Source organism: Fistularia commersonii, chromosome 15 (assembly GCF_037954325.1).
Source record: "Fistularia commersonii isolate RoL2024-O1a breed Wild chromosome 15, RoL_Fcom_v1.0, whole genome shotgun sequence".
NCBI classification, from domain to species: Eukaryota; Metazoa; Chordata; class Actinopteri; order Syngnathiformes; family Fistulariidae; genus Fistularia; species Fistularia commersonii.
The window spans coordinates 10,833,029-10,850,584 of record NC_141298.1 but is presented as its reverse complement, the minus strand read 5'-3'; the positions used below and the strand labels follow the sequence as shown (position 1 = coordinate 10,850,584).

Here is a 17,556-nt window from a genome sequence, read left to right as displayed (position 1 = left end):
GACATCTGTGTGAGTGTGAGTGCTATGTTAGCGTCTGTTAAACGTGTGTGTGTGTGACATGTTAGAGCGTGATATGGGTGAGTATGAGTGCGACGTTAGCGTGTGTTAAATTTGCGTGTTTGACATGTTAGCGTGCGTTTAATGAGGTTGGCGCGTTGCTGCACTGAGATCACGAACATCACGGTGGGGCTGGAGGGCACGCGCATGTGTGTGTGTGTGTGTGTGTGTGTGTGTGTGTGTGCGTGTGTGTGTAGCGGGCACAAATGACATTCAACAAAATGTTCCTCTCGACGGTAAATCTCCAGAATCTAAAAATCCTTGCAGCCTCATCCTGGAACTCCTCTCACCTGCAGTCCCCCTCCTCCTCCTCTTCCTCTTCCTCTCTACGGCCGTCGAACTGGAAGTTGAAAAACTAGTTTCACCTCCACAATATTTGTGATGTCACAGATTGTGGACCCGCCTCCACAAGCAGACTGCTTCTGAAATTCTATCGGAGAATAAATAAAAAAAAAAAAAATGATGAATTCATTCAGTTATTAAGAATTAAATAAATATCAATGAAAACCATTTTTCGCCTGTATAATTAGATTATATGTTGTTTTGGCCGTTTGTTTAAAACATAAAGCCGGGCCTCATTGATGTCAAACCAACAGCTCTTCCATCTCCTTCGTCGCTTTGTTGCCATGGTTACCGCTAACGTTGGGCGAACGTCATCCCGGGCCCGTGCTTGTCCTGCTCTCGGTCAGGCGGGCAGCCACTTGGTTTATAGAGAAAATACAAAGTGACAATTAAAAAGTTATTCAAAAATAAGTATATCTTTAATGTATAACTTCATTGATTAAGGATTTTATTAAAATAATAAAAAAACAATTTCACCGTAAATCTGTATTTTATATTTTCATTCTTTTTCTCCCTCCTTCCATTTAAATTTCCCCATTCTAAGTCTAATTTCAACCAAGAATATTAAACCTGATTTATTCTGTTGCCCCCAATATTTTGCAGGCTTTTGATTTTATCTCCTTGACGTGCATTTTTTTAATATGTATTTTTATTTTCTTCAACATTTCATAAAAACTATATTTTTAGGAATTTAAAGATTCCAGTACTAGTGACAAATATGAAATGGCTTTCACGACTTGACTTTCATTTTACCTTTGAATATGTTATGCACATTTTGTTCGGTATATATTCACATACATATGTCCCCTTTTATTTCATTCAAACAATTCAAATTTGAAATAATAACAGAGGGACAGGAAGAAGCAGCGGCGTCCCAACGCAAAGAGCTTTCAAAATAAATCCGCGCGTCGGAAAGGAAACGACTTTTTAATCAGCGGCGTTAACAGCCAATCAGACGAGGCCGGGCTCATTACTGTCAGCGGCGTGACAAACGGCGGTGACAGATTTACCGGCCTGTTTCCGTCCCCCCGGTTGCCGCGTGGCCGCTGCTTTTATGGCGGAGGGGAAACAATTCATCACGCCGCCGTTTGCAGAGGAAAACTTTTTAATTAACGTTCAAACGAGCGGGACCTTTCCAGGAAAATAAATATAAATGAAAAACAAAACGCTGACCTCAGTCGGCTCCTCCTCTTCCTCTCCGCCTGTCAGATCTCCTCCATGTTTGTTTCGCCGGCTCCTCCAACCTGGGATCATACGAAGGCTTGGTTTCAGTCAGGAAGTGTCGAAGTGTCGCTCGGACAGGGGCGGAGCCTATCCTCCCTGGGGGCGGGGCTTAACATGGACCGGTCAGCTGTCAATCACTCCCAACCGTTCATCCTCTCATCACACCAATAGACGATTTAGAGTCTTCTATGGATCTGCCGACTGTTTTTAGACTGTGGAGGAACCAGGAGAACCAAGGCAGGGTGCATGAAGACGACCTGGAGAGAGAACCCAAGCAGGAGAACATGGTTAGAACCCAGACAGAATGCGGAGAACCCAATGGTCTTCGAGGCGGGAACCCCCTCCCTCTCTGAGACCAGCACTGGGATGTTCGATGTGTTAACGCTCTCCATCTTCTCAACATCTCCACAAAAATGACCACCAGCGTGCATCTGGAGCCCTCATGCACGGCATCGTGCTGCAGCGTCCGCGGCCCCTCCACCCCCCTCTTTTCCCTCCTCCACCTCGCCATGATTTGGCCAGTAAAGGTGCAGAACCTGCAGCTGAGGCGCCGCCGCCATGTGACCAGACTGCTAATGCGGCGGCGGCACATAATGTCTATTCACTGGAGGAGGAGGAGGAGGAGGAGGAGGAAGAGAAGCCGACCCGCCGGTGACAAAGATGACACATAACGGCTTCCCTCCTCTCTCCTCTCTCCGTCCCACAGGGGGCCACGCTCGGCCCCAGACTCTACATTTTTCCGGCTTCCCGTTTTTTATTTCTCCGTCGTTTTGGTCCCTTTCTCCTCCTCCAAAGCCCAGTCGCTCCTCCTCTTCTTCCTCCTCTGGCGGAGCATCAGTCCTAATAAGAAAAGCTTTTACACGCTTAATTAAGAGACACTGGACGGCAGTGCGCGATGCTCAATTTACTCCGTCTCCTTCTCCGCCTCGTCCTGTTTAATATCCCTCAGAATCAATCTGACCCACTCTCCTCTTCCCCCTCCCTTCTTCTACATCGAGGCCCCCTCGGGGACTCGACGTCAGCATCATGGAGCGAATAAATGCCACTTTCGGACAAAATCAAAATAAGTAAAATTGTTTGAATTTTTTTTATTACTTAAATTTAAAATGTGTTTTTAAGTAATTCAATATTTTCAAAATTTAATTTTGAAAAAGGCAGGATTTAGTTTTGAATCTAACAAATACAAAGGGAAAAATAACAATTTAACAAACTGAAAATGAGCAGAAAACAAAAAGAAAAGGTCAGATTTACATTGTTTCTAAGAAAAATTAAAAAGACAAGTTAAAATGTCCAAAAGATGAGGGGGTCACTAATAAGTTGAATAAATTATAAAGGAATAAAATTAAAAAAAAAAAATTAAATAAAAAAAAATCGAAAAACTTCCAAAAACAAGAAAATATTTAAAAACCTCTAAAATACTGCATTTTAAATTTTGACAAGGTGAACCGACGCCTGAAATTAAAATGTCCTAAAGATGAGGGTGTCACCGGTAAGATGTACATAATATAAAGGAAAAAAATCTAAAAAATTAAAAGAAAATTAAAAAATAAATAAAGAAAAGAAATTACCGAAAAAGAATATCAAAAAGAAAATATTGAAAAACCTCCAAAATATTGTCTTTTACATTTTGACAGGGGGAACTGACGGCTGAGGTTGAAATGTCCTAAAAATGTGGGCGTCACCAGTGAGTTGCATTAAATGTACAGGAATAAAATTCATATAAAGGACAAGCAAGGTTCCCATAAATTCTAAAATTCTCTAAATATTTGCGAACAATGTACATTTCTTTTTAATTTTAAGAACCTGAAAATGATTGAAAAATGTGAATAATTTTATGTTTTGATAAGAAGAAGAAAGATGACATGTGAATGACAGGGTGAATAACTATATGTCTCCATATGATATGTATCTTTATATCCAATGAGTATCCTTAGCACAATTCATGTTTGTGAACCTTGCATAGCTGCATGAACCCTGATGACATACTACAACTCATGAGCTCACTCTGAAGACCTGCTCTGAGAGGGGCAATAGTTGTATGCCCATGTGTCCCTGAGCCTCTCGCCTCCCGCTCCCCTGCAACCCTGGGAGCAAGAAAGACCGTGAAGATAACGAATGAATGACTGAATGAACAGAAGAACCTCTGAAAAAGAACTTTAAATGGTCAGAAATGGGCAGGGGTCATAAAATCCAATCCAAAGGATGGAAAGAAGGCTGCGTCAGCAAACACCACTTCCTGGTGTTCCTGTCTGGTCACCCCGCCGCAACCCCGAGAACGCGTTCACTTTGACCTGAACGGCCTCGGGACATTTATATTTTTATTTTCGCTCACTTCCAGCTTGTTGCCGTCAACTTAGCATGAATCATTATTCTTTCTTCTTCTCTATGGAGACCGGATTTGCCAAAGCCGAGGCCTGGGGGCCAAATCCGGGTCTGGCGGTCGGTTTCATGAGGCCTACGGGAGCCTGCGGGGAACACACAACACACAACGCCGCCATTCAGCGCTGCGTTCAGGAAACCACCTGCACCTGAATGCATCCCATTATTGCCATTATTGTTTTGGAAATGGTGAAACAGCTTCAGGTGATTTCTCACCCACTTGGAAATAATTCTTCCCCGATTAAGATCAAGATTTTCCCCCAATTTATTAGCCACTTCTTGTTGGTCCTTCAGTTCCCGTCTCTGTGTTCCATTGTTCCAAATCTTCCGGTCGGCCCTCGGAGGCATCGAAGTGAATACAGTTGACTCCAAGGACAAAGTAAGATCTTCTCCTGCTTGGGTTCTCCAGGTTCACAAGTCTGCAGGTTCACCACTATATTGTCTGTTGTGAATGAAAGGGTAAATGGTTGTATGTATGTATATGATATGACGGGAATGAAGGAGTGAATAGTTGTATGGCTCTATATGACATGTCGAGGGTGAACGCCACCTCTTGTCCAATGACAGCTGGTGGGCTCCAGCGCTCTTGGGGATCCTCTTGGGGATCAATAAAGTATTCATTCATTCATTCACCCAAGTGCAGGATAAGCTGTATAGATAATGAATGAATGAATGTCGCACAATAACAAAGTCATTTATTTTCATTTGATACCGACAAGCGGCCCTGCCCACACGATTCGGCTCAGTTCCGTTTTCTAAAATTTACTCTTCGGATCTATGGCTGCGCAACGCTAAGCTAGCTGTAGCCCGCAGGGTGTGAGCGGCCCAGTCGCGTCACAGCGCGTGAGCGGGTTTCTCGCTCTTTCTGCGCTTCCCCTCGCCGGGCCGTTCGTTGGCGGGGGAGCGCAAGGGAACCGGCGTCCGCTGGCAGTGTTGTGATTTCCAGCAGGGCGGTGAACACACCGCAGCGTGGTGTCACACGTCTTCACGGCCGGGGGGAAGATATTTCACGCGGCGTTTTAGTCTCAGCTGCTTTGGTTTTTAAGACAACTTATTAATGCTCCGCCCTGCAAGAGATTAAAATGTCTATGTTTGGTGTTTCTGACCGGTTGCTTTTATAGACGGATATTGATTCGCACGATTACATCGGAAACATGCGGGAGATCAGAAAAGGGTAAATCTGAGGAAAATTAAGATTTAAGATGAAAATGAAAATAATATTCCATGAAGCAGTTTCACATTTGTACAAATAGCCTTTCTGACATTCTTACCTGCCAAAAAGGTAAGAATGGGAAAATTGGCAGCTGGGGGAAAGGTCACGACCACCGTTAGAATGTGGAGGAGCTAAAGGCCAAATGATGAAATGTCACGTTGCAGAATAACAGAAATGAAAGCAGGATGTAGGAAGAGTAGGATGATGCCTCTCCTGCCTGGGTTCTTCCAGTGTTGTTCTGCATGGGATCTCTCTGCGTATTCATGACCGGCGTCTGTAACGTGCAAACAAAAACATGCGTTCAGTCTCAAAACCTCGGCCCCTGGACCGGCGACTCCTCTCATTGGCTCCATCCAACACGATCTAAACCCCATCTTTTTCCCTCCATCAATTTTGGTTTCATCTGCCGGGGGTCAGAGGTCGTGACGAATGTGTCGTTCTGAAGCGAAGCGCCATCTATCAATGTTTTTTTACAAACAGAGGGACTAGATATAATCTGGGTCAAAGGTCACGGCTCAGGTCTGGAATTTTTTTTTTTTTTTTTTTTTCCGTGGTATTTTGGAGGTGGGAAGGGAAAGCGAGGGGGATATATCCGGGGAAAAGAAGTCACGTGACGCCAAGGTCTGAGCTTCTCCGGTTGCCGGGGACGATTATCTCAGCTTGCTGAGCTGGAGACGACCTGCCGCATCCCGATGGGGGGGGGGACACACAAAAGAAAAGATGGAGTCTGAGTCAGCAGATTCCACTTCTCTGCTGCGTATCGGCCCCACAGCAGCGGCGGACGGCCGAGGGAAGCGGCTGTCCACGCCCGTGAAACGGCGTCCCGGAGGTCACGTGATCCCCGGAGGGCAGAGAGCGCCAGTCGCATCAAGGTCAGCCCAGAGGCGGGGGACTGTTGAGGTGTGACGTGACATACGAGTCCAGGTCAGAAGGAGGGTTTGTGAATTATGGGACGTGGATTTACCGACATATTCGCAAACACCCAGATGTGACTGTAAGTGGACAAAATGGCGTGCAAACTCCCCCGGCTTCCTGTCGGACCCCAGGCGAGTGAAGATGTCCTCCTGCCGGGAAGCCGTCTTTCCTAAAAGCACCGACCTTTTCCTGACAACTCACTTTGTGTTGGGAGGGGACTGAACTTCTCAAAGCAGAGCGACGGGTTTCTCTATTTGTCTGAGATTCACAGCAGCAGGTCAGAACAGCGGTTCTGTTATTCATTCATTTCATTATCTGTAGAGCAGGGATATCGAACTCATTTCCACCAGGGGCCACATCAGTACGATGGTGCCGTCAAAGGGCCACATGAAGTGGTAACAGTAGAAATGTAACTAAATGTAACCAAATGTAATGTAGAATAAATCTAGCTACTCCTTAATGTTAAAACTCTGAATTTTTTACTCATTATTCAGAATCTATGTAAATGCATATGTAACATTTTGAATGAATTTTGGCTTTTAATTCTTGGACAATTTGTTGAGCAGACTAAGTGACTTAGCGCCCTGTTTGGAGTCAAAATGCAGATGTAGCTTGTACTCTAACAACCGGCACTGCCTCATGACACAAAAGGCATAGCGGTTTTCCTCCTTGAAGCACAAAAATGTATTGGCCTTCCCATCTTTCTTGAAACAGCCTCCCATCTGCATCAACTTTTCTCTTACTGGACATTTAGGGATCATTTGTTTGTCTCAATTCCACTTGTTGAAAGTTGTTGAAAGTAACTGCAATCTAATGGCGGATTGCTGTCACTTCGTGGCTAACATGATCGCATGAATTGTGGGAAATGAATTTTATGGTCAATGCACGCATTTGACTTATTATAAGACAATCAGACCTTTTAAGACATTCATGGGCCACATAAAATGACGTGGCCTTGATTTTGACACATGTGCAGAAGATTAAATGTGAGACTCAGAGTCGTGGGGGTGCTGGAGTCTATCCCAGCTGTAATGGGGCAGGAAGCGGGGTTCACCCTGGACCTGTCCGTCACAGGGACACATGTGGAGACGTACAACCATTCACCCTCGCTCATAAGTTCTTACAGAGACAGCAAATCACACTGAAACAACCATTCGCACTTTATCTACAGACATCCCAACATCCACTCTCTCATTCTTATTTCATACAGACATTCAACTATTATCTCTCTTACCCACAAATTGTTTAGAAATTCACCCTCTCCTTCACCAGTACAGACATACAACTATTCACAATCTCATTCACACGACATACAACCGCTCACTCACTCATAACACGTCTTGGTAATTTAAATGATAAACGGTATCCGCAGATATAGTGCTTTCGTTACCTCGCGGTTTCAAAGGGCCTCAGACTGCATTAAATTCCCTTCGTTCACACATGAACCCCTCCTGCTTGTTCTGGGACCGCGGGAGGGAAGCGGAGAACCTGGGGGAACCCCGCGCAGACACGTAGACTCCACCTGTCAATGAAGCGTCGAAAAAGCAATGAAAAACACGAAGAGAGGAAAGGCCTAGAAAGCCTAGCCTGTTGACGTTACACGTCTTTTTGTAATGGATTTGAAAATCCACTTGGGTCGGACCCAGGGCGCTGGGGGAGGGGGGGCTCGGACGGAGGCAAATTAGATTTCATTTCCAATGCTAGCAATGAAATGAGGGATGAATCATTTAATCCTCTAAATAAGAGATTAAAAACATAATAAACCACCCTAAACACTAATGCTGTTTTTGCTTCATAGAGAAATATGTCACGTCGGCTGACCCCCCCCCCATCTTCCTTTCCCGCAGAGAGACGAGTGGCAGCATAAAAACACAAAATAATCCCGAGCCCGACGCCTACCGACGCCCGAATCCCACGGACGACGGTGTCGCCGCAGCGATAAAACCATAAAGGTAGAAGAAAAAGAAGAAGAAGTAGAAGAGGAGGAGGAGGAGGAAGAAGAAGAAACGGAAGCGCAAACCCCGCAGATGGCAAGTCCCCCTTCCTGGCAGCACCGCTGCAAAAAGTAAGCTTTGCATCTACAGCTTTATTTTTCAACCGCGCTACAAAAAGTGAGACGTCGCTCGGAAAAATGGCAGAAAACGACTGCTACTTATAAAGGCTTCATTTGAAATATTGAATTAACAGGAGGAGGAGAAATGAGCTGCAGCATCAGATCTTCCGTGGCCTTTTTCTTTCATTACTTTTTTTCCTTTTCTATTTTCTATTTCTGTGCAGTTCTGTTAAAAGTGCCAGATATTATATTTTATTGTAGTTCTCTGGCAGTTCCTATGAATTTTTAATTCTTTAAGTCCAAAGATAATCTTTTAGGAATTTATCCTTGTTTTTTGGAGGTTGGATTTCTATTTGAGAAAAAAAAATGCCATCATTTATGAATAATTCTGCCATTTTTTTAAACAACTGAAACCAAATCTACCCATTTCTTTTCAAAACCTGAGACAAAAGGAGGCCAAATGATCACAAAGCGAGCTGTCAACCTTTCTCAGATGATATAAATGGGCCATGGCGCTGCTCTGTGAAAATTTAACTGCATTCTAATCGCTACTTTGACCTCAATTTTCTTAAAATTGTAATTTTTTCTTTTTTTTTAAAGTTACCCAGCGGCATCTGTCTGGTTTTGGAGGCCAAATGAAATTGCCACTGTTGATTGACAGCAAACCAGTGGACTTCCTGACCCCATTTAAGGATAATGATAGGAGTAACATTATCCTCTCCTTGTCTAGATGCAGGAATAATTTGAAACTATTTACTATAAAAAGAAAAATCCAATTGTGTAAATATATCTTTCTTTAATGTACAGCCATCATTACACATTTATATGATATTACATGGCGCCGTTGAAAAAAATGTAAAAAAACATCAGGATTAACGGTTTTACTCATGTTTTCCTCCAAAACAGCCGGTTCCCGGTTGAAAACTTAAAACCTGTTGGATTTAGTTTTTTCCGCATCTAAAGTAAAAGCCCGTCCCGGGGATGATTCTGTTTCTAATCACACGGACGCGTGCGCCCCTGAGAATCAAGCCGGCACCGCGAGACCTTCCCGCTCCCCCCCACGTTAGCATCCGCCGGCCCTTCCTGCATGGCGGGCGAATCATGAGCCTCTCCAGTGATCTGCGGATCCCCCGCGGGCCTTTCCACCCGACAAGGCCTCCCTCTGTTCCGCAGATATTTTCGGAAACCGCGAAAGATGAAGCTAAAAAACGGGGAGAAAAAAAAAAAAAAAAAAAAAAAAAAAAGAACTCCCCTCCCCCCAGTTTTGTTTTTATTCGCTCCAACTTCCTGCCTCCTGTGAGAGCGGCCGTCGGCGTCAATACAGACGCAGAGCGGTTGTGACGGCCGCTTGAGCTCCATTGACTTCACCTCCGAGCGCCGCCGCTATAAATAGGAAGTGCAAACACACGTTTACGAACGGTACGGCTTTTCAGGCGACACAACCTGAAATCATTGGAATTCATTCAAAATTATATGACAATTTTACGTATTCCAACCCCGGACGGCTCACCTGTCTCAACTGAACACCCTGAATGGATGGGGACTGCGCGGGTAACAGTGGTGTCATTTAAAATACTACAAATTTTATTGATCTGTTTCGATGAGCATTTGATTTATTTATTTTTACATTAGCTGAGTTTTCTACTTCCGAGGGGGGAAATGGATTCTGGGTATTGTGGTCCAGGATCTGTGGATCCCGAAACAAAAAGCGTTACCGCGCCCTCCCTGGGAGGACGGCGTTAATCTCTCTCTTTTCAAAAACAAAGAAAGAGACCAAAGTGAGATGAGACCTGGTGAAGGCGTCCAGTCTGCTTATTTATTTATTTATTTTCCAACGGTGGAAGTAATTAATTTAGAGATAATGGAAGCCGTTAAACAAACTAACACTTATCGGCGGTTAAACAGCGAGCAGTAAAAGCTCGATTATCCCCCTCATATTCTTCCTCCTCAGGCAGCAGGCCAAACAAAGCAATCAGCCCGAAAGGTTGTTCTGAAAGCCGTCGGCCATTAGCGACACCGGGGACGCCGACGCCCGGTTACCCCGGGAAACCGTCCCCGGTTGTAAAGCTGACAGGAGATTCTCTCCGGGTTCAGTCGTGATGATCTGCATATGTAAATATACTCATGAGGGGTGAGGCACCCTGGTGTTTTTGCGTGGCGTCGCCATGTTCTGCCGGTGTCTGCTGGGGTTCCTCCCGCCGTTCGGTGGAACACTCTGGAAAAGCTGCCCAGATGTTTGAATGGTTGAGCCACGCCTCTCGCCCAACGACAGCTAAGATAGGCTACATGGATATGAATGGATGAAAATATACGGGACGGTCTCCGAAAATTAGAATATTGTGATAAAGTCCTTTATCTTCTGTAATGCAATTACAAAACCAAAAATGTCATACATTCTGGATTCATTACAAATCAACTGAAATATTGCAAGCCTTTTATTATTCTAATATTGCTGATTATGGCTTACATCTTAAGAAAACTCAAAAATCCTATCTCAAAATATTACACTATCATGAAAAAGTAATTGTTGTTTTTTAATTGCATGACAGAAGATAAAGAACTTTATCACAATATTCTAATTTTCGGAGAAAGACCTGTATAATTGGACTGTCAGCGTCTCCTTCCAGCCCCATGTCACAATCTTTGAGCTGATCTTCTCAGGGTCTCTTTGTTATGTAACTCTCTGAAGTTCCTAAGTCCTCAGGAGGTTCATTGTCGTCCAAAGATTGTCGGTTGATCTCTGAAGTGTTCATTCTGTGAGTTATGTGACTGGAGAACTGGTCATTTGAAGGTGGCCGTTGCTGTAAACGGCTTGTTGGTGTTACATCTGAGGTTCTGTGACATTGTATTTTTCCAGTCGGTGCTACAAAACCACCCTTAATTGACATGTTAGGGCCATCTTTGATTTGCTGTTTGCGTTGCCAAGTTGCGGTTCACCTCTTAGATGTTCACCTTGAAGCCATTACATGTATTTGTGTGCGTGAAGGTTCTCAGCCATTCAGGTTGTGGTACTTGTCGTATCCTGTTGTACCTGCTGGACCCATTGAGGGCGATGCATGAATACTAAGGATATCAGCGCTCTGCAGCCTGTCACAACGCAAGGAGCCTTGTGACTAAATATACACACACACACACACACACGCACGCACACTCACACACACACACACGTATATTTTTATTTTGTAATATATATGCCGCACTTGTCTATTACCCACAGGTGTCCACATTGTAACATGAGATATTTACACAACCCCCTTTTTTTACTTTGAATTAAATATTAAATACATACTGGTAACATCCACTATACACAGTGGAAATGTTTTTTCTTTCCTCCTGAACAGTGGCTGTAACACGGCTGATGAAAATTATTAATTATAGATAACACAAGGTAAAGTCCATCCATCCATCCATCCATTTTCTATCCCCCCTTTGTCCTACTCCATCTGATCGCTATCTTGGTCTTCCTCCTGCGCACTAAAACTGTTAAAGTCGTGTTCTTCAGTGTCGGAATTGAACAGCCTCAGAATTTCACAGTAATTTCATTAGTCTGATGTGGCAAGGCTAAAAGTTTTGGCGCCGTGAAGCTTGTTAGACCCAAAAAATCCATAAATTGGCTGCATCATTGTTTAAACAGCAGCGTTCAAAGCATATGAAAAAAGTAGCGGTTTATAGCCCGGAAATTATGGTAATCTGCCTAATTTAACCCAACCTAATTGTATCTATTTTCCTAATCTAATGTAACAATCTAATCCAACACACCTCACATTACCTAACAATCTAGCCTACACAACCTGTCTAATGTAACCTACCAAGCCTAACCTAACCTAACATCAGCAAACTACTTAACCTAACTCATCATAACTTAATCTTATCAAATGTAACCTAATGGAATATAAGCTAACATTATGTGACCTACCTAATCGAGTCCAACCTAACTGATCTAACAAAACCTAATTTAATCCAACCTATCTAGTGAAACCAAATGTATTCTAGGATATACCTAAGTAATCATAATCCAACCTAACCTCCCTGATGTAACCTCTTTTAAGTCAAAGGAATCGAGTTAGTTGAATTCAATGGCACAAACCCAAAACAGTTCAGCTGAAAGTAACTCATATATTCTGTTTATCTGCGTTCACGTGGAGGACACATGGCGTGTCCTCCGATCCACAGGGCTGTGAATATCGGGTCGAGCGGGAAAAACGGGGCGATAACCGAGTGTCGTCTGGCCTTGGTGTGGCTCTCCGGGTCAGTTAGCGGGTGAAGTCCGAGTCAAACTGCACCCGGTCGATGGGAGCGGGGGAACTGCCGACAGCCAGGTCGGGGGTCTAGTCGAGTAAACACTGGACTCCTCGCCTCGGCGCCCCGGAGGAGGGCGGGGTCTATTTGCCCACCGCTCGCGCCCGCTGAACGAACCGCCGGCACGAGTTGCACTCCATCATCTGACGCTTTCGCCGCGGTGAGCGCAAACTTAACTCCCGGCAACAAAGTCGGAGAGTCACCATGTGCAAAGAAGGTCCACACTCAAAGATGGTCTCTCTGTCCCCGCGGTCGTCTCCTCTCCTGATTGGGTTTTATTTGCCGGAGGAGGTTGTAACCAAACAGTTGTTACAGCGACGGGGCCGCGGGGGAAGGAGAAGACACGCTCGGTCCGGACGAGAAGATTGTCGGAGGTAAATGCAGAGAACATCATACAGGGAGGGAGGGAGGAAGGAAGGCTTTTCGGGAGATTTCCTGCGAGCGGAAGCAGCTCGGGGCAGCGGAGGACGAGGTTTCGGCGTGGAGGCTGGATGACACACACTTTTTAGGATTTATGTAAGAATTTATGTAAGGAGCCGACAGAATCGCCTCGCCGCACCCACGGGCGTCGTGGACAGTGGGGGAACTGGGAGATCGTAAAAATGTTCGGAACCAAAGCGGCCCGGGGAAATCATGGGTTTCATAACGGCATTTAAAAAACGAATCGCGTTCTGTAATTACTAGAAACACGGTAATATTCTGCACGCACACACACATACACACACACACACACACACACATTTCTGATCTGATGCTAAGCTACAGCATCCTGAGGGGAAGTGGTCGGGAGTGTCTCCGGGCATCCGTTATGTTACGTAACGCCAGCATGCTAATAAATAAATAAATACATAAAAACAGCAGAAACAGCGCCATGAACATCTGGACTACAACCGACAGCTGCGCTCACGTCCGTGCACAGCGGCACGCTAGCAACACAGTGCCGATCAAATAACCACATCAGACGATGGATTTTTCTCTCTCTTTGCTCTCCGAGGCCGCGGGGCTTCCAATATGGCTGCCGGTCACGTCCTGGCAGCAGGTGTTAGAGAGGAGGAGATTTTCCTCCGCTGATGTCTTCTCATTTTTCTTTGTGCGTGCTTGTGTGTGTGTGTGTGTGTGTGTGTGTGTGTGTGCGTGTGTGTTTGTGGAGGACTTTGCGATTAATTTTCACCCTGAAAGCATTATGTCGCGCCCCCCCCTTCACCACTGCCTCCTGTTTACACTGCAACTTGTCAGGGTTCCTTTCAAATTAAAACAATTAAGCGAACAAACACGATCAATTCAAAGGGAGAAATCCACTGAGAGCTGCGGATGAACGGAGGCCGGGTTTCAATCACACGCTGGAAGGGTGGACGTTCACAGGAGGAACATTGCGGATTGATAGGAAATGTTGCAGGTCCCAGAGAAGTCGTTGCTAGGCTACCATTTCACGTGTGATTTTGCAGTTTTTGCAGCAGTTTTGTTTACGCAGATACTTCGACTAGCGTGATTTTTTTTCTTTTTAAACAAGTCCTCAACATGTGCAGGTCATCTATGACCCGAAGACGTCACGCGAAACATTAACCTTTCCTGCAGCCACAAAGACTCGTGAAATATCGCAAACACACACAGGCATGATGTGAATTCATCCAAGATATGCTTATGTGCATGTGAGCATGATGCTAATACAAGAGAAAATGGCACAAAACCAACTGAAAATGGTCCTAATACTAGTGAAAATGATGCTAACGTGCATGGGAACAAGGTGCTAATACATGTGAAAATTATAGTAACACATGAAAAGAGATACTAACACAAATGAGAATTATGCTCATACTATTGAAAATTACATTAACAAGTGAAAATGATAGTTATAAGTAAAAACAACACTATCTAAGTGACAACATCATGTTAAAATGATGCCGTGTGAGCATAAAAATGCTGCTAACATAAGTGAAACTTCTAATAGAATTGAGAATCATGTTAATGCAACTAATAGTGATGCTAATGTAAGCAAAAAAGATGCTAATACAAGTTATAACATTATGCTAATTCATGTGAAAATGATGCTGATGTGCACTTGAAAATACTGCTAATACGAGTAAATGTTATACTAATAAAACTGAAAATTATGTTAATATAGATAAAAATGATTCTAATTCAAGTAAAATGTCTGAATAGTGAAATGGTAACCGTAGCTGCACCCTGATGATGTTTACTACCCTGGTGCTTTTCTTCGAAGTGGAACAGCTGGCCATTCTAGTGAAAACGTTGCCCATCCCTGTCAGATGTTGGTTGATCTTTGTACCAATGTCAGCATTCAGGATTTATCTAGACTTTGAATGAATGTGTGACGTTGTGTCTTTTTTTCCCCCATCGCATGTGCGAGAACATTCTCTGACTCCGGAACAACACAACATGGGAATTCACAAAAAAAAAAAAAATGGTTTCCGATTCTCCTGTCTGGCCTCCTGTTTCTAATACAGCCTGTCAGGGTGGGAATCAAATTTAACCAATTAAGTTCACCAACCCCCACACACATGCATGCACGTACACACACACACGCACACACATACAATGCAATCAGAATTTCAGCTGAAGCGTGACAATTGCAGTGTTGACCTCAGGGCAGGAGATAAATTTGAATTCATAAGAAAAAAATAAAAAATGATTAAGCATATTTTTGTGAAAACTGAGAGTCGAGGATTGAATTATTTTTCTCCATTTTCTGCGGAGACAAATATTAAACTGGAGGAAAAAAAATGGAAATTAAAGCAAATGAAGGCGGCGGTCAACAACATGCAAAGACAGGGGGCGCTAGAGAGGTTGAATCACAGGATTTAACCAATCTCAGACTGTAAACTGTCATGAGATAATGGTTGCTATTGGAATTTTCTTTGGTATTTTCTGATTTAGGGGTAAATTTTGGAGGTTCTGTATGTTTTTTTTCCAGCGACTGTCAGGTTTTGATTTTCCAAAGGGGACAAAAAATAAACAAATCATGAGGAATTTCAGGTGTGGGGATGCGTGGAAGGGGGTTGGTCATGCTCCTTCTGTTGGCTGAAGAGGATTTACCTGTAATCCGAGTGTCGGCGGGAGGAACCACACAGAGGGTTGCAGGGCGATGGTGCATTTCCGGCGTGACGGAGCAAATCACGGGGCTGCGGGTGAAGATAAAGCGCTGTGGTCAGGTCAGTCCGGCTTTCTTGGAAGTGGGGTCGCCATGACAACAGCACGACAACTTCACAACAGCAACACGCAGACGTGACGACCCCATGGGACAAGGCCAACGCTGAAAAATCCTCCGCAGATACACCGCAACCTTAATACTTTTTTTCCTCTGAAATTAATACTACTTTATGTTGTTTCTATTTCAACTCTAGGTGATCATAATTGTGTTACTTATATATACTTTATTATAATTATATATAATTTATTATTATAATATAATATTTATTATAATAGTTATTATCAAAAATTAAAATCATGATTTTATGAGGAAAAAAAAATAGCTCCAGGATAAAAATGTGATATTACCACAATAGTTATAATACTACAAAAAATGTCAAAGTATCATAGGGTGCACAGTAAAAACACATTGTGACAAGAGCATTAAAATACCACTGTAATTTATATTTCAGACGCTTCTTTTTTCACATGGTTTGATGACTGCAGCTTAAACAATGATACTGCTAATTTAAGGATTTTTTTAGGGCTAACAAGCTTCATGCCAGCCAAACATTAAGCCTCAAACCAATGAAATTACTGTGAAATTCGAAGGTCGTTTCAATTCCGACACTTAAGAAGACGACTTTAGTGGTTTCAGTGCGCAGGAGGAAGACAAGGATAGCGATCAGCTGGAATAGGACAGATCAGGGATAGAAAATGGATGGGTGGATGGACTTTTCCTCGTGTTGTTTATTATTAATCCTTTACATCAGCACTTTTATAGGCACGGTTCGGACAAAAGCATTTCCAGTATTTATTTGTGGATGCTACTGGTATGTATTTAATTAAAAGTCAAAAAAAAAATTTCTGTGTTAATATCTCATGTGACAATATGGACACCTGCGGCTTATAGACAAGTGCTGCCTATATACACATATATTTATTTAGTCATTTTGAGCCGGCTCGGCTTGTATTCAGGTGAACTCAACAGTCATAATACCAGGAAAAAAAAGGAATAATTGCCAGAATGAAAGAACACAAAATAATATTTCACCGAACGAAATTAGTAGATTTTATAGAGTAAGGTCAGACCAGAGTAATACACACTCTGCAGAAGTATAAAAAAACCTGCGGAAGTACTTCAAGGGTAGAGTCTCAACTTCCCCCAAGGTAGTTTTACAATTTGAGCCACCAAAAAACTAAAATTAAATAACAGAAAAATGTCCTCCCTTCTGAGTTTTACAGTGAACTTTTTAATAATTTCCTGCTCAAATTGTTGTCGTGGCCACGCTTGTGTCTGCACCGACTAATAAAACTGCAAACGTTGATCGTACACTTTCCCTGTAAATACATCCCTGGCTGAATACTCTCCATCGGCCGGGATTGTTGACACCCCATAATCTGTCCGCGCTAAGAAGTCATCAGCCGGGATTTAATCCAGTTTGTTTCCCAGCGTATCTGAACACTCTAATCCTCACCGTCAATGTTAGGTTACGTAATAAATCCGTAAGAACACAACGGTGCTACAAGAGAACATGAATGAAACCAGCGGGTCGGAGGTTGGGGCGTCACATGACCTCTGAGCATCCAATCAGCCACCACGTGACTGCAGAAGAAAAACAACAACATGAAAACACCCTGTGTGTTTGCGGGGGTTAAACACTCCCCAGGGTAATCTGAGGGCCGGGGATAAGAACCCACATCCTGATCCAGACACCCGAGGACGGCAATGTTCCCACCATGTCTAGCCTGGAAATAAATTGAAATGAGCTTTTCCAGGCAACTTTAAAACAACTGGTGAATTTCCGTCTTTTAGTTTTGAAGGAAATTTCTTCATTTAACGGTTTCAACTGGCAGGTGAAGATCAAGGCCTTCAAAATCCGCGTGAGTCTCTGGCCACTGATAAAAAGCAGTTCGGGACCTTTCT

General features: G+C 43.6%; 1 protein-coding gene across 1 annotated transcript in view; it reads left to right on the top strand.

Annotated features, from left to right (window-relative positions):
- flrt1a (fibronectin leucine rich transmembrane protein 1a) overlaps positions 1 to 17,556 on the top strand; it is a 43,908-nt gene that overhangs the window by 17,719 nt on the left and 8,633 nt on the right. Inside the window, exon 2 of the mRNA XM_086160372.1 lies at positions 7,978 to 8,195. The gene's annotated coding sequence lies outside the window, so the exon portion shown is untranslated. The remainder of the gene's footprint in view (positions 1 to 7,977; positions 8,196 to 17,556) is intronic.